Here is a 23,022-nt window from a genome sequence, read left to right as displayed (position 1 = left end):
AAATATTTGAGACCTTAATTAATCATGCTCTAGTCCAGCACCTTACAGATGCTAAACTTCTGATCGACCAACAATATGGATTTAGACAAGCCCGTTCCACGGCAGACATCCTCACTGTAATCTCTGAACGCATATACCATTCACTGGACAAAGCGGGAGAGGGCAGAGCGGTAGCTCTAGATATATCTAAGGCTTTTGACAGGGTATGGCATGAGGGTCTCCTCAGGAAGATTAGATCTTACGGTATCACTGGTAGAATTCTTAATATAATTAAATCCTTCTTAGATAAGAGAAAAATCCAGGTTGTCCTCGACGGTCGTACATCTAAACAATATGATATAAATGCGGGAGTGCCCCAGGGATCTATCCTTGGACCTCTGCTGTTCCTGATATTCATAAATGACCTCCCTGACAAAATTGCCTCTGAGATGGGGATATATGCTGATGACACTACACTCTATAGCAGGCACGACAGGAAAACAAATGAACATATATCTAAAGTAATGGCAGAAACACTAGAGGATGACCTCCAATCAGTAGTGGAATGGGGACAAAAATGGATGGTCACGTTCAATGCCGCCAAGACAAAACTGGTTTCATTCAATAATTACAAGAAACCTTCTCTACCACCTATAGCAATGGCCAACGACTCTTTATCTGAGAGTACGTCTCTCAAGCTCCTTGGCCTAATGTTCACAGGAAACATGAGTTGGAACAATTACATCGAGGACATTGCCAGGGCCGCTGCGAGGAAGGTGGGCTCTCTCTACCGTGCTAGAAAACTTCTAACACCCGAAAGTATCCTGTACCTCTATAAGGCCACTATTCGCCCATGTATGGAGTATTGTTGTCATATTTGGGCTGGTGCATCGGCTACTAGTCTCTCGCTCCTTGACAGGGTTCAAAAGAGATTCGCAAATCTGATAGGCCCTAAACTGGCATCTAAGCTTCAGCCTTTGTCCCATCGTCGAAACGTTGCATCCCTCTGCCTGTTCTACAAGTATTATAATGGTGAATGCTCTGAAGAACTGCAAGCACTTGTGCCCCCACGACGTGAACACCCTCGACAGACCCGACTAGCTGCAAAATCCCACCCCCACACTGTAGAGATCCCTAGATGTAAAAGATCTTTCTACTCCAGTAGTTTCTTCCCCAGAACTGCTAGACTTTGGAATTCCATTCCAGGTCACTGCTTCCCCAACTGTACTGACATGCATAAGTTCAAGTGCAACGTGAACCTACATCTCGCTGCCCTAATCCCTACATAGTACCCCAGTAGATGTTTCCCCTGATAGTAGCCCCCTACACCAAAGTGGCAATGTGCCTTGTTTGGGGTGAAAATGTAATTTAAAAAAAAAAAAAAAAAAAAAGTATATTATCCTAGCAACAAACCAAACCATACCTAATTCAGTCCAAATTATTGGACTCCTTGCAAACCAAACCTTAGAATTGGAAGTTCTGTAATAAACCAAAAGGATGACGTAATGTCTGAGATAATGGCCGACTATAGCTAAATCAAAGCATACTTTTGTTTTTTCACTTCATAATTTCATTAATGAACAATAACATAATAATGATGATTTCTTTTAAAAATGTAAATAACTGTTCAGAACCTTTTTTTTATTTTAAAAGAAAAGTTTGTTGTTTTAAATCAACTTTATAAAAATTAATTCATGTTTTTGTGTTTAAAAGCGAAACAGATTAATATTTTGTGAAATAATTTGCAAAAGATATGTTTTTTTATTCAAACATACTTTTCTTTTCCCCTTTTTAATGGCGCTTTAACATTTTGTAATCTATTCCCATTCCATAATTTTGTAGACATTGGTTCAATTAATAATTTCAGTACTTAAGAGATGACGATGGCTCAGTAGTTAACGACACGGACTGATGGCATAGGTGCCCTAAGTTCGAAACCAGTTTGTTCAACAAAAATCACTTACATTTAGAATAGTGGCAACCTTAACGTGGTACTTAGCTTAAGTCCCCACTATTTTTCTAGAAAGAATTCTGACAAGAAAAATATCGGGGAAACCAATGGAAACAATAGAATCTTTGGATTCATACGATATGATGATGATGAACGTAATTATTAGATTGGACATTAAAAATACTTTTTACAAAATATTTGCTATAAAAAAAAGAGTTTAAAAAATGGAAAATGACAATTAAAATGCTGCTCAAAAATATGTACTTACCAGAACTGTAAATTTTGTGCTTAAAATTTTTAATTCTAATGGCAATTTGATTTTGGCACTCTCGTGATAATTCTAGTTAAAATCAAATGTTAAAATAAATTGGTTCTGGCAAGTACTTCCTTCTAAAATATCGCATGTGAAATAGACATCTATTTATCAGAGGTATACAGTCTCTTCCCCATTGCATAATCTGTTTCCAATCAGAAGAAAGAGAATTAGCAAGCTCTTAATGACTAATGTTCGTCGAAGTGTTGCCATAGACATTTGTGTCATCAACATGTCAACAAATGATTTGAGGAAACATAGATTTTGTGTACTTCAGACCTTAGCTTATCAAGAAATACTGGGAGGTGACAGTGACTAAATGGTTAACGGCACAGAATGACAAACTGGATATGCCAAGTTCGAATCCAGTTTGTTCCACAGAAAAACTTTTACTTAGCGATGTTGGTAACCTTCATGTGGTCTCTTCTGTAAGTACCCAATATGTTTCTAGAAAGAATTCTAACTATAAAGATATCAAGTAAAAGAATGCCAATAATGATCCTCAAGTTCATACAAAATGGCGACAACAACAACAACAATAACAATAGTTAGCAACTATTTTTATAGACTTATCAAAGAGAAAGACATTCCCTGATATTCCTTAGCTAGACAGTTTGTGAGGAAAATTTTTATGACAGACCCGATCGAATGCCTTTGATATCTCCAAATAATGAAGCTGTCTTTGATAAATTCACAGATTTTGTATGATATTACAGTCAGAATATGAACTGTTGATCTTGCAGGATGGATTCCATATTGCTTGTCACTAAGCAGATCGCTTCTTCTGGAGTGACTGACGATATCACATATTCACACAACGTACTCATGATGCACAGGAGACGGATTAATTTGTACTAAGATGCAAAAAACAAATCGCCAATATTTATAATTAAAAGGCAGATTTTTAAAAAAATCCGAGAGAAACATTTCTTATTTAAGCATTGGTTGATCAGCTTAGTGAAAATGGTATAACCCGATCGTTTGCCGAATGAGTAACTTGATGTGTCCGTGTCATGGGAACATTTCTAGAACAGCCATTACGTACTGGGCATAGCAAGTAACTCCCCTGGGTGTCAAACACAATAAAATGATAAGCACACCGCCTTTAGATCAACGAATTGATATGATTTCTATTATAATTTCAAGTTCTCGGCGTCATTACTGGCAAGGTTAGACACTCGCTTACATATATATTTTCATGGTAGAATTGATTCTCTCCAGAGAATTATCTGGGCTGGGACTGTATGAAATAAGCAAACAACGCATATTTTAAAATTTGAAGAAGCATTTTAAGACTTCGACAGTTAAGCAACCCGTCCAGTTTCAACAAAGTCGAGAGTCCAACTGAATTACAAATCTTTCCTCTTAAATCCAGAAAGAAAGAGAGAGAGAGAGAGAGAGAGATAGAGAGAGAAAGAGAGATAGAGATAGAGAGAAAGAGAGAGAGAAAGCGTCACGTGAACATCTGAACGATAAACAAAGATATATTTGTTATTACATCTACAAAATCTGCTTGTCCAGTAACTTGATTTAAGTTTTCAATAGAACTAGTCAACCTCGATTGCTTTGACATGGCTGATATTTTATAAACATTTGAACTAAGTTCAAATTTGATTGACATCACACTCTGAAACCGCCATGTTTATGACAACGCGAGATAGGCATAAGGTTTTTAAACATGGGGAGCTTAAGGTAGGCATAAGCTCAAGCTCCCCGAAAAGGGTTCTTTATCATCATGCCACAATGGAAGTAAGTAGTTGGTAAATTCTTCTAACTCTTGTATAGACAGAGGTTTGTTTCAGGAGTCGCAGGAGAGAGGAAATGGGTCCCATAACAGATTATGGACGAGCGTATGGCGGCTATATGGAAATGCCGAATCGTGTGCGAAATGATGTCACGGTAAGGAAAATGAAAAAGACTATAAAAAGGAGAGAGCACGTTATAGAATACGATCACGTTAGAGACGTGAGTGACGTCATAGTCGTAACGAGAAGTCACGCGTGGTGGAAGAATGAGGAAATAAAAGTTACAACAAAAGGGGTCGACTTATTACTTGACCTATGTTCATTTGCGACGTAGGCCGCATACACGTGCGGGTCCCGTGTGTAAACGTCTTTCTTTATGATTTTCAGGAAACTCCGTGGTGATTGCTGCGATTCCTGAAGAGGTTTACTGTAATTCTTCAGGTGAAATATGAAATCAGTGCACCCTGTCTGCTGATTAGTCTGTGTGTGACTAAATCACCTTACAGTTTTTATTCATGTCTGCTACAGTTCCCCACTGACGCTTTATGTATATAAATATATTGCCAATGATTGTTATATATTTTTAATAATATAAGTTACATATGATGACATGTTATAAACAATAAATGATAATAACGTTTTATTTATATTCATTCCAAATAAGATGAGATGCAAGGAGCTACTGTGAATTAGGAGCCAGATTTATAGGGGTATCGTAAATGGGGAGTTGTCCTTGATTAGTAATATTATGTGAAGTTAAATAAAACGTCAAAAGTGCATTTGCTTTTGTTGTTGCTTTAAACAAGACATGGCATTGCTTCCCTGCTGACTACAACATAGTCGTTTTTCCAGAACGAATATGTTGTATACTGAGGGAGCGTATGTTATTCACGTGTGTCTAAGCTCATGCGCCGTCTAATGGTATAAAATGTTCTTCTAATGAATGTGTTAATACAATCATCTATAATATGAATCTCACCTGTCTGTTTAAATGTATGTATGTATACATTTATGTATGTATGTATGTCTGCCTAAAACATTTAACAGGCGCGTTGGAACGTGACGAAACCGATATCATTTTATCGTCAAACTTTCGGACGACAAATATCGAAAAGTCGACCAAAAATATTAATTTCTTTCCCCCCCTCAACGGGGCAGTTCTCCACAAGGAAGGGTCGCTTTTTTTTCACAGATATTTTTGAAAGTCATCCACTCTTTCCGATTGACTAGCCTTAAGTTCGTCACTTCCGATTTTGCGACGGACTCAACAGCAAAGACGTCACGTTTTTTTTAATTTTTTTCCCCGTTCTTTTCCTCCTTCACAGTACGGGTTCGAGCCTGCCTGCCTACTACATTTTTTTTTTTTTGCTCAACACACACTTCCAAACATCCGGGCAACGCCGGGGTCCCAGGCTAATTCACTATAAACATTCATCGTGAGATATTACTATGTAAATAATGTGAATCTTTCTGTCTGGAGATAAGAAAACATAGCGAGACAAAAAAAAAAAAAAAGAAAAGAAAAAAAAGATGCATACGCTGAGAAATGCATGCAACTAATTTTTACCAAAACAAGATTCTATTTTTTAAAACGCAATACAAAATATAACAAGGTTGTAATGAGAGGAAAGTAGAGCGCGAAGGGAGAAGAAGAGAGAGAGGGGGAAGGAAAGAGGGAGAGAAAGAGGAAGGGGGTATTTTGTTACAGTAATACTTATCAGCATTGAAAAATAGATGAAAAAGTATTTTGGCCACAATTTGAAATCTAATAACTTATATATATATATATATATATATATATATATATATATATATATATATATATATATATATATATATATATATATATATACTAGCTGTACCTTGTCACGCGTTGCTGTGGCTAAATTTGGTGTAATGGAAAATTCTAATAAAAAGAGAAAATGCATGTTTCTTATATTCTTAGTACAGCAATCCACTCTAAAAAAAAAAAATGAAAAAAATGGTACTCTTGCAGAATTGGATCCTGATCCTCAGGATTACCGTCAATCATTGCTTGGGCTCGACCAACAATCAGTGGATAAAACTAACGTTGAAACGCTAAATGTTTTTTTCTTTTCTTTTCTTTATACAAAAATATGAGTTAGTAATTAATATTTGAGTGAGTGGGGGTTTACTATACACAGATTCGAAAAAGTTGTCCAAAAACAAATGAAAGCAAAGGTAAGGTAAGTTACATTTCTACCTAACTGGATAATTGCTTAGTGTTTTTATGTAAGGTAAAATATTTAATCGGCTGGAAAAACAGAAATGGTTGCAGACTGTTGAATACGTTAAGTTTGGAAATTAAGTTGAAAACTAAAAACTATACAATACAGTGTCAAAAACCCACCGAATATGTTACCATGACATAGTGTGAGATAATCGGTGGGTTTGTGACAGTATTTTGTATAGTTTTTTTTAGTTTTAACTCACTTTCTCAAACTTAACATAATCAACAGTGTCCGCCACCATTTGTATCTTTCAAATACACCGATAGACACTGTTTTTCGAGCTGACTAAACGTTACATTAAATGAAAAGGATTTGTATTAACAGATACAACGAAGTTGTCAAAAAATGAATATATGACAAATAAATGTTATCAAAGGCAAGAAAAGTAAGTGTTCTACCTAACTGGATAAGATTGTAGTGTTTTTATGTAATGTATTATGTTTAATCAGTTCAAAAACATGCAGTGTTTATCGGTATATTTGAAAAATACAAATGGTGGCAGACTGTATCGAACACGTTAAGTTTGGAGAAATTTTGGGAAAATGAGTTTAAACTAAAAAACTATACAAAATACTGTTAGGAACTCACTCAATATATGTTACTGTGATGTAGGCTGACATATAATCAGTGGTTTTAAATTTTGATCGATACAGGTAACGACTTTTAAGTCCCTTTTAGTGATTACCTGGTTTGAGGATATTATACAACTAAATGGCAAATCTGCCTCAAAAATCCGGTATTATTTTACTTTAAGGCCCGTCTCATGTTCGTATATAACGAAATATTTTATTGTAGATTTCAGTGTACTAAAAACGAATCTGCAAACCGTTTCCGTCGCAAAAAGAAAGTTTTCATGATATGAAGAAATTACTTTTTCGAAAAGTGGGTGATCACTTTTCAATTTAAATTTAACTTAGAATGAGCACCCTTTCTGGCCACCTGAGAGAGGGGCATATTTCTGTGTGTGTGTGGGGGGGGCCGACCCCCCGCATCTCCAACCAATTTAAGCAGGTAATTTTAAAGGATTTTCCAAGGGTAGAAAGAAAGCCCCCACCCCAAATATCGTGGCCACAAAGTGGGTGATCATTTTACGTTAAATTATTATGGAAAAGTGATCCTTCACTTTTTTAAACTAACATTTCTTCATATCTTGGAAACTACTCGTTTGCCTTTATTATAAAGGTTATTTTCGTTTTCAGCGACCCCGAAAACCTCTAGGAGTGGTAATTTTAAAGGAATTTTCGAGGATGGAGTAATTCCTCATATTTACCTTTTTTTTTTTTTTTTTCCAATAACATAAGAAATTAAGAATTAGACAAATTTATGGGGCTAATGCACTTACCGATCCGTACTATTTTTTAAATCGTATTTCCTAGTTTAATTAAAGTTTTTTTATTTTTTTATTCAATTGTATTCTAAATAATGTTAATGCTTCTGTACTGTTCCTTGTCTGCTTAAGTTTAGTTTTTGTTTATTAAATTGTTAGGTGAAAGTCCAGAATAGTTACAAAACACCCTCTTCTCCCCATGTTAAGAATGGCTTTTTAAATAATAACGTTATTATTTCAGCACGGATCAATAAGTGCACGAAAAGCATTCATATTTTAGAATAGATGCAAAACTCCCCCCCTCCATGTTAAGAATAGCTTTCTAAATAACGGTATTATTTCAGCACGGTACCTTCTCTGCATAAGTACTATCTTTTGTTTATTAAACTGTTAGGTGAAAATATAAAATAGTTACAGAACACTCTCCCTTTCCTATGTTAAGAATGGCTTTCTTAATAGCGTTATTTCAGCACGGTACCTTCTCTGCATACGTACCATGTTTTGTTTATTAAATTGTTAGGTGAAAGTACAATACTCATGCAGAGAGTGATCCGTGTTGAAATAATAACGTTATTATTTAAAAAGCCATTCTTAACATGGGGAGGGGAGGGTGTATTTTAACCTTACAATTGAATAAAAAAACATATAAAACTAATTAAACCTGGAAATACGATTTACAAAATAGCGCGGACAAAAAAAAAAACCCTGTACTTTAGCAACGAATCTTACATCAAAAAACAAAAAAAACTCAAAAAGCAAGCGACAAACTTTTTTTTTGGCCTTATATAATAAAGAAAAGATGTGTAAATTAAAAAATTTGGAAGATAAACAAATGAAATATGTTTTTTTTGTTTTTTTTTACTTATCGAGTTAACAGAAAATAAAATCTTTCGTCAATTCGTGGCTGTGAAATGAATCGAACCGGAAGTTCAGTCTTATCAACAGAACAGATTCGCAGTAACGGTGAAAAAAATATATTTATTTTATTTAATATTTTAATTTTAATAATTCGCGAGGTAAATTTATTTTAATAACATAAAAACATACCTCGACTCTAAAAATGGGTTGTCTGAAAATTTCAAATAAATTGGTAACGTAGAAATATGGTTTTATTCGTTTAGAACGAACCAACTTTACATTTCTATATATATATATATATATATATATATATATATATATATATACCCGTTCACATACACCTTTCACGATAAAACTAGTACTCAGCATCAGATATCTTAGTTGTATAGGACGCATTGCTTGTCACATCGTAGAATGTAGAACTGGATAAAAATATAAGAACTTAAAAATCGAGGCATAGCCAATAGATTGCGCCGTGCCCCATAAGGTTGGGTCGTCAGTATTGAACACTTCATGAGTGCGACGACCTGGGTTCGCGCCTATGTCGGAGCACTTCACTGATGAGATGCAGTACATCGAAACCCACTTTGGGTCTGGTGTTGTCCGTTGTCGATGCAATTGCTCGATTCTATCTAATTCGGGATTCTAGCTTTATCGGGAAAGGTGTATGTGAACGGGTATTTATATATCTATCTATAATCTCCTGTTAATGTCTAATATATATATATAGTGTTTCTGCATGAGGATGGATTGCGGTTTATTAGGTTTAAGTATTTTTACCCACACAGAAAAATGCCAGCAACAGAATAAGAAAAATAATTGGAATATAGAGAAAATTGTAAAATTATATATATATTAATTACTACGTGCATAAAAGTCATCTATATTCATGCATGTTCCAGAGTTTTTTTTTTTACAAGGTGATCAGAACTTATCAAGGCCCTGAAGCCACTCAGGGATAAGGGTTATTGCATGTACAGTACGTTAGTGTGGGGGTTTAATAAAAATGTCTACTTAAGGGGGCGGTTCATCAGGAATTTGTTTACGTTGGACTTGAAGACACCCAGGTTGTAGTCAGGTGGGAAGCAAGCAGACGGAGCAGAGTTCCACAGGCGTGCAGTTCTAAGAAAAAAGCTTTGTTCATGGAATCTACGTTTTTTTATATAAAATTTATGTTTTTTTTTTTGGCTTTCACTTTAATAAGAACGTGAATTTATGAGGTGAATTTATTCGACACAATATGATTCAACTCAAAAAAATAAATAAAAACTAACGTGAATTAAGATTAAAGTTAAGGTGTTATTGTGGACCCTCACCCCCTTGAAAAAACCTTGTTAAACTTTGTGAAATATTTCCATTCTATGGAGGTCGGGCACGAACGAACACCCAATAATTTTATTATACCATATTTCTTCAAACTGAAACATAATTATCAAAGTATACTTACGCAAATATATATGAAAAGCCTTTGTTAAAGTTTGTGTCCTATTTCCATGGAGTACAGGCGCGAACGCAGACTCCACAATTTTATTATACCATCCCTATTTAAGTTGAAACATACTTATCAAAGTATTCTTATGTACATCTATATCCAAAACCCTTGTAAACGTTGTTTTTTTTCCGTTTTTATTTCCATATTTTGGGGGCCAGGCGTGAACGCAAACCCCACAATTTTTATGAACTGCCAGATCAAACATACCTATTCTTGATCCTCGATACATCTTCTATCATTATATGTAATCAGTTTTTTAAAATAGTCAACCATATAGGAGCCTATTCGTGACCACACACACACACACACACACACACACACACACACACACACACAGTCGTTCAGCTTTATATATATATATATATATATATATATATATGTGTGTGTGTATATTTCATACCCACACTTTCATATCTTGTATGTATATTTACTTATATTTTACTATAAGCATTTACTTACTTTTTTTCTTACTTTTTCCTGAATTTGAAGATACTGGCCATCTTCTCCCCTTAAATAATTTTTATTTTTTTTATTTTATATTTTATTTTTTATTTATTTATTTATTGTTTATTTATTATTTATTTTCTATTTATTTATTAATTTATTTATTTATTTTCCATTTAGTGTCTTCTAACAACTCTTGCTGACATTTTTTTAAGTGATGACCTGTAAATTTTAGTTGACCTATATGATTTTGCCCTATATATCTTTTTCGCGCCTTTAATATTTCCTGTCTGGGTCATTTTGACATTTGTTTCTCTATTATATATTAAACTCTATCACCATGTAATTTTTTCCCCCTCTTTTTCTTCCCTGATCTTTCTTATTTATATTTATGTCTCGGCAGTAGAGTGAAAAGCATATCTTATTTTTCTTTTATTAATATTATTAGGATTTTTTCCTTTTTTCCCTTGTACACATTTTTGTGAATTATTCCATGGATTTCTGCCTTTGGATTATTTTGGACCATCTTCCAATTACGGATTTCTTTGGATTTTACTTGTGCAAATGGAAATTCAATTAACTTTCTTGAAGTTATATATTTGGATTTTACCGTCACTGGATTATTTATCTTCCACCAGACTATCCATTCACGTGTAATCACCTTTTTCTTCACCATATTCCCTCTGCTTCACTTTTTTGTTATCAAGTAAGATGTTTGACTTACTTGTTGTTTCATCAAATAATTTTGCATGCAAAATCCGATCCCACATTTTGCTAATTCCTACCCTCTTATGAGGAGGGAAATATTTCTTCGAAACTCAGCGGATTAAGGACTATCATCTTATCTAGTGTTTCCTTTTCAGATTAAATATGTTTTTAACTCATTTCAAAGTTTGTTTTTTTTAACATGTTTTAGTAACTGTTTGCTCGTATATATATATATATATATATATATATATATATATATATATATATAGAGAGAGAGAGAGAGAGAGAAATAAATTACTTGGAAAAATCAATTGTAAAAAGTGATATTCTCCTGTGGCCGACCAAAAACAAAAAATACAATTGCGAATTACTTAGGACCTCTATCCAATCATAGATGACGGAACAAAAGCATACTACCCCCGTGAAGTAAATAAAACGTTCCGTTTAAAATTCTGTCCAAATTCCCGAGTTGTCAGAAACATTCCTGAGTTCGAAAAGATACACCTGAAGAAGGTCGGAGGTTACAGCGACCGAAACGTTGTGAAAATCACACTCAAAATGAGAACAGTAATCCAACGAATCCAAATAATACGAATAATTAAATACAGTTTAAATATCTCTTATTTATTGTATTTCCCTGGCAAGAAATTCTCTCTTTCTATTCAAATAGAAAATAATTCCTTGTCTTTAGGAAAAGAAAATCCTGCAACTTTTGGACTATTTTGTAATTTCAATTTGATGCAATATAACAGATCATTATCATTTATACTTTATTACCTGACATCAGACGATCACGTGACTTTACGTTACGGTGATCATGGTAGAAAGTCTGTTAGACACATGACACTGCTCAAAGCGATTTGGCATTCTGGTTTCAAATCTCGTTGTGGATACACTTGCTATCTCTAGTCACACCGAGGCATATATAGACGTTATATATTATACTAGAACGTCCTATAATACGTTTCAAAATTCAATAAAATACATAAACCTAATGCAGTATTCCTATAAAATTTACATATATTCTATATGAGAGAATACTATAATATCCTTCTATAGAAAATATTTCTCGCTCACAAGATAAAGATCTGCGACAAAATTGTTTTTTAATGGTTGGGGTCTTATACCTGGCAATGTTTATTTCGTTTTTGTAATAAATTATGTCTCCTCAGCAATACTCGACAGGTTGGAGTCTGAAGAACCGATGTCAATAATTTTAAAACTTTATATTGAAGGCGGGCTCTCTCTCTACCATGCTAGAAAACTACTTACGTCTAAAAGTATCCCGTACCTCTACAAGGCCACCATTCGCTCATGTATGGAGTATTGTTGTTACATTTGGGCTGGTGCATCTGCTACAAGTCTTTCACTCCTGGACAGAGTTAAAAAGAGAGTCGCCAACCTGATAGGTCCTGAACTGACATCCAAACTTCAGCCTCTGTCCCATCGACGAAATTGCATCCCCCTACCTGTTTTACAAGTATTTTAATGGTGGATGCTCTGACAAAGTACAAGCCCTTATACCCCCTCGACGCAAATATCCCCGAGAAATCCAACAAACAACAAAATCCCACCCATACACAGTAGATGTAAGAAAGCCTTCAACTCTAATAGATTCTTTCACAGAACTGCTAGACTTTGGAATTCCCTTCCGGGTCCGTGCTTCCCCAACTGTATTGACATGCAAAAGTTCAAGTGTAATATGAATAAACATCTTGCTGCTCAACTCCCTACATAGTATCCCTGCAACTTATGTCCTCCGTACATCAAGGTGACACTGTGCCTTGTTTGGGGTGAAAATGTAATATATATATATATATATATATATATATAATATATATATATATATATATATATATATATATATATAATTTAAAGGAGATTAGAATAATAGTCTAAAGAGCTAAGTGTATTTTAATGTAATAGTGAAATTGCTAGTTTAATTAAAATACAGGAAATGCTCGTTGTAATTTAGATATATAATAAGCTCGATAGTTAAATGTCCTAGAGCTTATTCAATATTAAGTAATGTGATTTATAATTTAAAAATTTAAAAAAATTTTTTAAATTTAAAAATCAAAATTTAATTAAATTAAAAATCAGTTTCATAAGAAGGAACAACAACAAAGTCAATTATCTGTACGATCGTTTCGGAAATCCGTGCTTTTTATTTGTGGTATACATGAAGTCACGTAGAACAATTATACATAGTTTTTTTGGTAAGCATGGTCTCTTCATCAGCAAATTTAGGAGAATTTCTATTGAATTGAAAAGACACCAAAAATAAACCTAGCATTAAAAGTAAGGCAGATGAATCTGAAAAATTGAAGTAAAAGGTTTGGATTTAAAATTTATAAGAAAATTAATAAGAAAATTGGTATAGGTTAGAGATAGAAATGAGTAGAAAAAATATATATATTTTTGAATTTACATAATAAATTTGATTTAAAAATATATAGATATATAATTACCTTTTGGTTTTTCTTTTTTTGAAATCAGGAACTGTATTTAAAGTAGTCATTTAGATGTTTGCTATAGCTTTTTATTTTATTGAATGATGAATTTTAAAAGGGCGACGCTCGTGCAGTAAATTGTTTCCGTTTTTAATTTAATTAAATTTTGATTTTTAAATTTTAAAAATTTTAAAAAATTTTTAAATTATAAATCACATTACTTTATATATATATATATATATATATATATATATATATATATATATATACGTCTAGTGACGGCATACACTGGTTGACGTCAGCAAAATGCTGCCCATTCATAGTCATGATTGAATACTTGTATACAACATATATTTCCTTGAACTGTTCGAGACATTTTTGAATACTTTAATTTTCCTTGCAATAATTTGTCTTCATAAACCTGAATTATTAAAGAAATAATTCAGATTTTATGGATTTTGTGGCATTTTTGATAAATGGTGGAATGTTGGGATGTCACGTGATGATATTGATTTACATATATTTCAAATATCTATAGTATACTAAGAAGTTCGATAGTATATAAAACTGTATTATTTTTTAATTGTGGAAATCGCTCGACAAAACATGAAGCCATTTGATGTAAAAAAAAAAGCTAACAGGAATGAAAGATGCTATTGCAAAGACAGGAGATACCTATTGGCTTTGATCTTGAAAAAAAAAAGGGTCATAGATAGGAGGAAAACAGTCAGCAGGAAGATAGTTCCATAATTCTGCAGTTCTAGGAAAGAAGCTACTGCTATAAAAAGCTGTGTTATATATAGCAACCCTATGCCAATATGTAGCGATTAATTTAACTTGTATGAATTTTGGCGGGGATCGTATATGCACATGTCAGAATAAAGTAGTGTGATTGATGTGGAGGTCAAAGGTTAGCTCCTAGGCAAAATGCACTAGAAATGCGGTGTCGAATGCTATGACGAGGGAAGACATCACATGTTCAAGGCGAGAGTAGAAAGTTTCTGGTCTCTCTCATAGTGAGCAATATAGGCAAGATGTGTCCAAAAATGTAGAAATAATCGAAGCAGATATTGCCTTGAGATTTTGTCCATCTACATCTCTCAATTCTCATCTTTAAGACTAAGTTAAGAAAATTGAGTAAGTAAATAATTAATTAGTTAATCAGTTATATTGGGCTCTCCCCTCAATGACTAAACTCTCTCTCTAAATAAAACCTTTGGAAAACCCAGCAAGTTTCCATTGTATTTTCATGTATGAGTAGTTATTTGTCTTAAGTTAAACAAATCATCATATTGCATGAATCCGAAGATTCTCGTGTTTGCATTGGTTTCCCCGCTATTTTCTTTATCAGATTTCTTTCTAGAAAAACATCGAGTACTCACAGGAGGGACCACGTGAATGCTGCCAACGTCCTAAGTAAAAGTGAGTTTTGTGGAATGAACATGATTTGAACTTGGAACAACCATGTTGTCAGTCGGTGTCATTAACCACTGAACTACCATCACCTCCTTGTTAAACGGATGATCAACAACCGTTAGACTAACGTTATACACTCGTTTACGTACATGTTAATACGTAGAGACCCAACACGTTGTAGACTGCATCACAAAGGCGACCAAGACAAGGAACAGGAAAGAACTTCAATTCACTGTTTCAGGTTAAAAAAAAAAAGACCTTTATTCCTCATTCTCCAGCCACATGTGACGCCACTCATATCTTTAACGTGATCATGATCCTAATGTGATCTTGATCTCTAACATGATCGTGATCATCCTTCTGTACACATGTTCTTCTTTTTATAGTTTTTTTTTCTTTTTCCTTGCCATGAAATCACTTTGCACATGGCTCGGTCATACAGCTTCCATATGTACATCTGTGCTCTGTTACTGGACAATACAACCGCACAGGAAATAGCCAATCATGAACAATGACAAAAAGTGACCATAAAAGGGAGACCAACGTGTATAAACACTTTGTGCAATGTATGTATGAAAAGATGTTTTGTTTTATTAATCGCAAACTGGTGAGAATGCACACGTGCAAAGCTACTCGTTTACAAAAACGAGAATGTGCAACTTTTTGTTTAACAATAAAATGATATAGCTGTACACAATGAAGTATAAAAACAGTGAATTGATGGAGACCACTAGACGAACGAGACAAACGAGCTGGAACAAAGGAAGCAGGGAATAAATCAGACAATTCTGAAGAACACATGACATAATAGAAAAGACTGAGACTAGCAACATCACGTCTGTGAGAGAGAAGATGCAGAGAAGAAGAAAGAGTGGTGTGGTCAATCAATTACAGATGCATTTCTGGACCTTATCAAAAAGGGTCACTCTGGATGGGATAAAAATCATAATTACCCAGTCCAGAATAATTTTAGTTGTCTGACGGAAGAGATATAACAGAAACTACGCTTTGGTCCCAATCCAAAGACTGCCAACCGTTTTGGTGTTATTAAATGCTGATTCAGATTGATCGAGTTGTTGAGATTTTTTTTTTTTCTTGTCAGGAATTTTGAAAACCACCTGATAGAAAAAAAAGAATTGGACAGGTAATTTCTTTCTCCGATTTTTTTTTCTTAGATTGAACAGTGATCATAATTTTGTGATAACAAGAAGTCGAAATGAAAGTAAACACGAGACACGGATGAGGGGAGAGGGCGGAGTAGCAGAAACAGAAAACACAAAAGCAGATAGAAAATTGAACGAAAAAAAAAACTGAGAGAGAGATTTTACATTTTTGATAAAGGAATGCTGTTCTTTATTTCCAGGCTGTTTATTCATAATAATAATAATAATAATAATAATAATAATAATAATAATATATTAATAAATATTTCAGTAATAAGATTTCAACTGTTTGGCCATTGTTATAGGAATGTGCGCTGCCTAGATGTAATCATTGATGTATAGTAGACTGATACAAAAATGTAACATCACATGCACACACACACATAAAGTTTTACTGCACACACACACACACCCACACACATACACACACTTTTATCCTAATGAGTCACCACTTACCAAGACCAAAAACCACACGAGGATATAAGTTAATGAGATTGCCACTTGGGGGATGCATAAATACTATGAAAAGATTTAAAAACGACAGATGAAATGACCAAATTTGATGGATCGATAAGTATTTGTTAATGTTGGACTTGAAGGTCTGCAGGTAGCAGTGCTGTGGTAACGCGTTTCACAGATTGGAAGTTATTCGAAAGAAACTTTATTTGTAGAAAACTCTTGTTTAGTTTTAGATACACAGAGAAAGAAAGGAAAGTTCTTTGCAGTGGTGGTAGTTAGACGAGTTCTTTCTGTGAATCTATTACGTGAAGAAACCAGTTATTGAAACTGAAAAATGCACACACAAACACTTGCGCAACTATTCAACAACTGCCATAAAGCTGTGCATGATTTTTGTCTTTTTATGGTATATCAACCCTTTTTGTAATTATTGAATGCCAAATCACAAAAGTTGTTTATTTTCTTGAGCATGCATATTTGCATATTACATAGAGAACTTGAATGCCTACTAGACACAATACTTGAATGCCTAAGATTTCTCTGTACAGGGGTCAGGACAATATGGTTTCCATCTGGCTAGATCTACAGCTGATGCACTGACTGTAATTTCACATAGGATCAGTGAATCTATCAACGGGTTTTTTTTTCTCAAGGGTAATAGCTCTTGATATATCAAAGGCATTTGATATGTCATTGGCATAAAGGGCTACTTCACACTGACCGGAAATGGAAGACTTACATCAAATCTGTTGCCGAGGTTGCTGGAAAAATATTTGCGTCATTTTACTGCTTTAGAAGGTATTTAACTCCTAAGGTAATCCTCTACCTGCATAAGAGACAAATATGTCCTAAAATGGAGTACTGTTACCATATCTGGGTGGAAGCTGCTCGGAGCATCCTATTCTGTCTTGAGAGAATTCAAAATTGACTTTGAAACCTAGTAGGTGATGTCCATTTTTCTTCCTTGCAACCTTTACAGCAAACACTCTTCTAGATACAACGACAATCAACAATTTCCCCCAATCTGTATCTGTGCCTGAATCTAAATGCAAATTCTATGAACAAAGCTTCTTTGTTAGAACTGTCCGCCTATAGAACTGTTCTGCTGGCCTGCTTTCCAGCTGACTACAACATGGTCGTCTTTAAGTCCAATGTGAACAAATTCTTGTTGAGCCGTCCTCTAAATAATATATTTCTACCTCATTTCCACCACTATTAATACGCTGTTGTCTCATTGACTACTGTACATTCATTAACCCTTATCCTTGAATGGCTTTCAGGCCTTGATAAACGATGACTCCCATATAAAAAAAACAACTTTCCCTAAAAGTAAACCCTGACTAAATATTCAAAATCACATCGTATTTGCAGTCTGCATAAGGTCTCCTCGGTATAGTTAACCCTCACCAGCTTTTTAAAATGAATGGTGCATCTTCTCCAAGTGGTGTTACCTCAAGTACGGAGCTGGATATTCCAATAGACTAGATGAATTCTTGCTCTTGAAATCCTGTAAGAGTAAGAGACCACAATAACATATTTAAATGGGCGATTAGGGAGAGGAAAGTAATGTTGGCAAATCTTTTACTAACTCAGTGTTTGAGAGCTTATATAGAACTTTAATGGAATATTTGAATATCTACGAATGTCATATGATGGAGATGATGATGCTCTTTCGTCATTTGCAAAGATCATGCAATTGTTCTATCGGTTCAAAGATGATTTGTTAGACCGATTTGAGCTCTGCAGTATTTGCCGCATGTTGAACGCATGTTGATTCTTTATCAGAAGTGTTGACTGCTCTGTCTTTTCTAATATCACGTTTTCTCTTGCGTTCTCCATTGTGTGTGGGTTCAGCAATTGTAGCCTCTTTGTCAGTTGCGGCACACCAGGAATATCCTTGATTTCTGAGAACTATGAATGAAGTAAAATGAGAAAAAGGGTGAAATATATATATATATATATATATATATATATATATATATATATATATATATATATAGCTATATATATATATATATATATATAGCTGGGGTGCAGCTGCTATACAATACGACACAAGGGAGTGTGTAAATCTATCCACTGGACTATCTGTAAAAAATTGAATATTGAATGCAACAGCATATACAGGATGTCAAAAAAAAATCACTAAAGGATTTTGAACTTAAATAGGTTCTTTATTTTTTGATGATATCTTTCTGTAATTTTAACACAATCTGACTACGACATTGCGAAATTAAATAAAATGTAAAATTCAAACAATCTTTATTCATGAACAAAAATGTCTTTTAAATGTTGCCCCTTTTTAGCTTCGCATATTTGTGCTCTTTCCAAAACATTATTCATAACAAATTGCAGAATCTCTGGATTGCGATTTAACTCCCTTATTTCGTTCCTTATGTTTTCTTTCAATTCTTGCAATAACTTTTTAAACACCCTGGACCCTGCAAGAATTGAAGGAAACCATGAGGAACGAAATAAGGAAGTTAAATCGCAATCCAGAGATTCTGCAATCTGTCATGAATAATGTTTTGGATAAAGCACAAGTATGCGAAGCTGAAAGTGGGCAACATTTAAAAGACATTATTTTTCATATAAAAAAATTGTTTGAATTTTGCATTAAATTTTTAAACACATTTCTAATGTCTTAGTCAGAAAGATCATCAAAAATAAAGAATGTAGTTCAAAATCCTTTAATGCCTTTTTGGACAACCTGTACTAGAAAAAAATGTTGAAAATAAGTAATATATTATCCATTATGGATGCCAAACATTCACCCGCTAACTCAGATATTCCAACCAAGAGATCTTTTTAAGATTCTGACCGTCACTTTAAGAAGAAAACGGATCTATAATGATATGGGATAAAATTGAAGCAACCTTAGTAAAAGTTAGTGTCTCCAGTGATGCTAGGTTAAATGGAGTTGATAGAGGAAAAATAACGAAATACAAAAGTCTTACGTACGACATAAAAAGAAACTGGAATCTTAGGAAGATTTCCTTCATTCCAGTAATCATAGGAACAACAGGATTCATGAAAAAGAATTTCTAAAACTACCTGGCACATATACTCAGTGAAACAAGTGGAAAACAACTATAAACAATTGAACTTACACGAGCTGTTAGAATCTTTAAAAATCTGTTAGAATCTTTAAAAGTCTGTTAGAATCTTTAAAAGTCTGTTAGAATCTTTAAAAATCTGTTAGAATCTTTAAAAGTCTGTTAGAATCTTTAAAAGTCTGTTAGAATCTTTAAAAGTCTGGAGCTTGTTTTGTGACTCACATCTCTGTCATCACTCTGAAATCGACGAAGCACTCTCCTAACTGTCCTGATATCAACTGCACCAGCTTTATAAACGCTCAACAGGCGCAAATGGCAATGTTGATTAGTTCAATGTTTTTTTTTTTTGCATGGGAGAATTCCATGACGCATCTATGCTTCTAATGCTCGTCTACACCAGGAGTTGCTTTCTTAGTCTTACACCATCAATATCCGCAACAGAGAGATGAAACTTTCAGGTTATGAATGCATAGGTTTAGTTATCATAACAATACAATTTGCAATCCCCTCTGATTCATTTGGACGGAATAAAAAGTAAGTGGCCTTACTTTTGTCATCCACATACAGTACTGTTTCGTTGTATCACAACTCATCAGTGCGGCTAGACAAACACCTTTCCTCAGCCGTCGATTGAACCTACAACCGTCGCATTGACAGTCGGCGGCTCTCACCATTCGGCTACGAATCAGTGCCGTAAATATTTCTCATAGAGTGTGTATTAAAATCACACCCTGCCGTCGCACAGTGCTCGAACCATCAGCTTGTTTACAAACAAATTAATAGTGGGCTTTGCTTGATCGCTTTTAAATACGCGTTGAGTGAAAATATATTTACAAAGTGCTCAACCCAAAGAGGGGAGATTAGTGTGTGTGTGTGTGTATGTGTGTATGATGCTCAAAACAGTCAATAATGCAAATGTAAACATACACAATTGTTATAATTTCCCTTGCTTCATCGTTAAAGTGATTATAAGGATAAGGATTCTGACTGCTGAGCAAACAGACTTCAAATCTCAGCTTCAAACATTTGTCACATCTAGCCACACAGAAGAGCTGTTATATGACAAAACAACTGCTTGTGTATAATCTAAACTGAGTTCAATGTTTGTTTTCCTAATGCTTTTTCCTCTATATATTTAATCAGACAAAATGCATATTAAAATAATCCTTGTATTAGGATTGAGTTATGTTTGAAAAGAAAGTCAATTATTGTATTGGGTGGAACGATAAAATTGTCACCGTAGAAAAGACGACATGATTCCATTTCCGTTTCATGAAAACCGGCTTTCTTTGTTTGTTGCAGACCATCTACTAGTTGGCTAGTTGTGTACAAATCCTAAGAGTGATAGGAGCCGTCTATTATGTCTAAAATTGACACAATGCTCAATGAGCGAGATCAGAGATGTGCCGCTGTTCTACTCATGTTCTCTACCGATCCAAATTATGACAACTGGGCCATTGCCAGCACCCTCAAAATGCAAATTCGGATGGTTTAATGTTTGACATCACAGCTCAACAAAGTTTCCGGCCACGGTTATGGCCTTTGGTGTGGTTTCAAGTGAGAGTCACATCATGCCACCTCACATCTTCAAAGTCAGCTTGAAAGTCAACACCAAAGTGTACCTGGATGTGTTGAAGAGAGTGGTCATCCCCTCGTGCAGTCACTTAGCTGCTTGCAAACTCTGGGCGTGGCAGCAGGACTCGGTGCTGACCCACAAGTTCAAAAAGTGCTAGTTTTGGCTTCAAAAGGAGTTCTACGACTTTGTACCCTTCTCTCACTGGCCCCCTCTTCCTCCAACCTGAACTCGTTGGACTAATTCGTTTGGTCATACGTCTAGAACATCACCAACATGACCTCTCACAACACCAAAGCCAGCCTGATCGCCACAATCTGCCGGGTATCTGTGGAACTCATGCCAGCGTTTGTTGAAAAGACATGCTCCCATTTCCTGACCCGTATTAAGGCGGTGATTGAGGCTGGAGGCGACTACATTGAATAGATACCAGCTATAAGTATAAACAGTATAAACAATAGGGATTACCACCACAAATATTATATTATTTAACCCACAAATACCACCACAAATATTAGTATTATTTAACCCACAAATACCACCACAAATATTAGTATTATTTAACCCACAAATACCATCACAAATATTAGTCTTATTTAACCCACAAATACCACCACAAATATTAGTATTATTTAAACCACAAATACCACCACAAATATTAGTATTATTTAACCACAAATACCACCACAAATATTAGTCTTATTTAACCCACAAATACCACCACAAATATTAGTATTATTTAACCCACAAATACCACCACAAATATTAGTATTATTTAACCCACAAATACCACCACAAATATTAGTATTATCTAACCCACAAATACCACCACAAATATTAGTATTATTTAACCCACAAATACCACCACAAATATTAGTCTTATTTAACCCACAAATACCACCACAAATATTAGTATTATTTAACCCACAAATACCACCACAAATATTAGTATTATTTAACCCACAAATACCACCACAAATATTAGTCTTATTTAACCCACAAATACCACCACAAATATTAGTATTATTTAACCCACAAATACCACCACAAATATTAGTATTATTTAACCCACAAATACCACCACAAATATTAGTCTTATTTAACCCACAAATACCACCACAAATATTAGTATTATTTAACCCACAAATACCACCACAAATATTAGTCTTATTTAACCCACAAATACCACAAATATTAGTATTATTTAACCCACAAATACCACCACAAATATTAGTATTATTTAACCACAAATACCACCACAAATATTAGTCTTATTTAACCCACAAATACCACCACAAATATTAGTATTATCTAACCCAAAAATACCACCACAAATATTAGTCTATTTAACCCACAAATACCATCACAAATATTAGTATTATTTAACCCACAAATACCACCACAAATACTAGTCTTATTTAACCCACAAATACCATCATAAATATTATATTATTTAACCCAAAAATACCACCACAAATATTATATTATTTAACCCACAAATACCACCACAAATATTATATTATTTAACCCACAAATACCATCACAAATATTATATTATTTAACCCACAAATACCACCACAAATATTAGTATTATTTAACCCACAAATACCATCACAAATATTAGTCTTATTAAACCCACAAATACCACCACAAATATTAGTCTTATTTAACCCACAAATACCACCACAAATATTAGTATTATTTAACCCACAAATACCACCACAAATATTAGTATTATTTAACCCACAAATACCACCACAAATATTAGTATTATTTAACCCACAAATACCACCACAAATATTAGTATTATTTAACCCACAAATACCATCACAA

The sequence above is a fragment of the Euprymna scolopes genome, chromosome 21, assembly GCF_053919585.1.
Source record: "Euprymna scolopes isolate OS-2025 chromosome 21, ASM5391958v1, whole genome shotgun sequence".
NCBI lineage: Eukaryota > Metazoa > Mollusca > Cephalopoda > Sepiida > Sepiolidae > Euprymna > Euprymna scolopes.
This window is presented reverse-complemented; position numbering follows the sequence as displayed.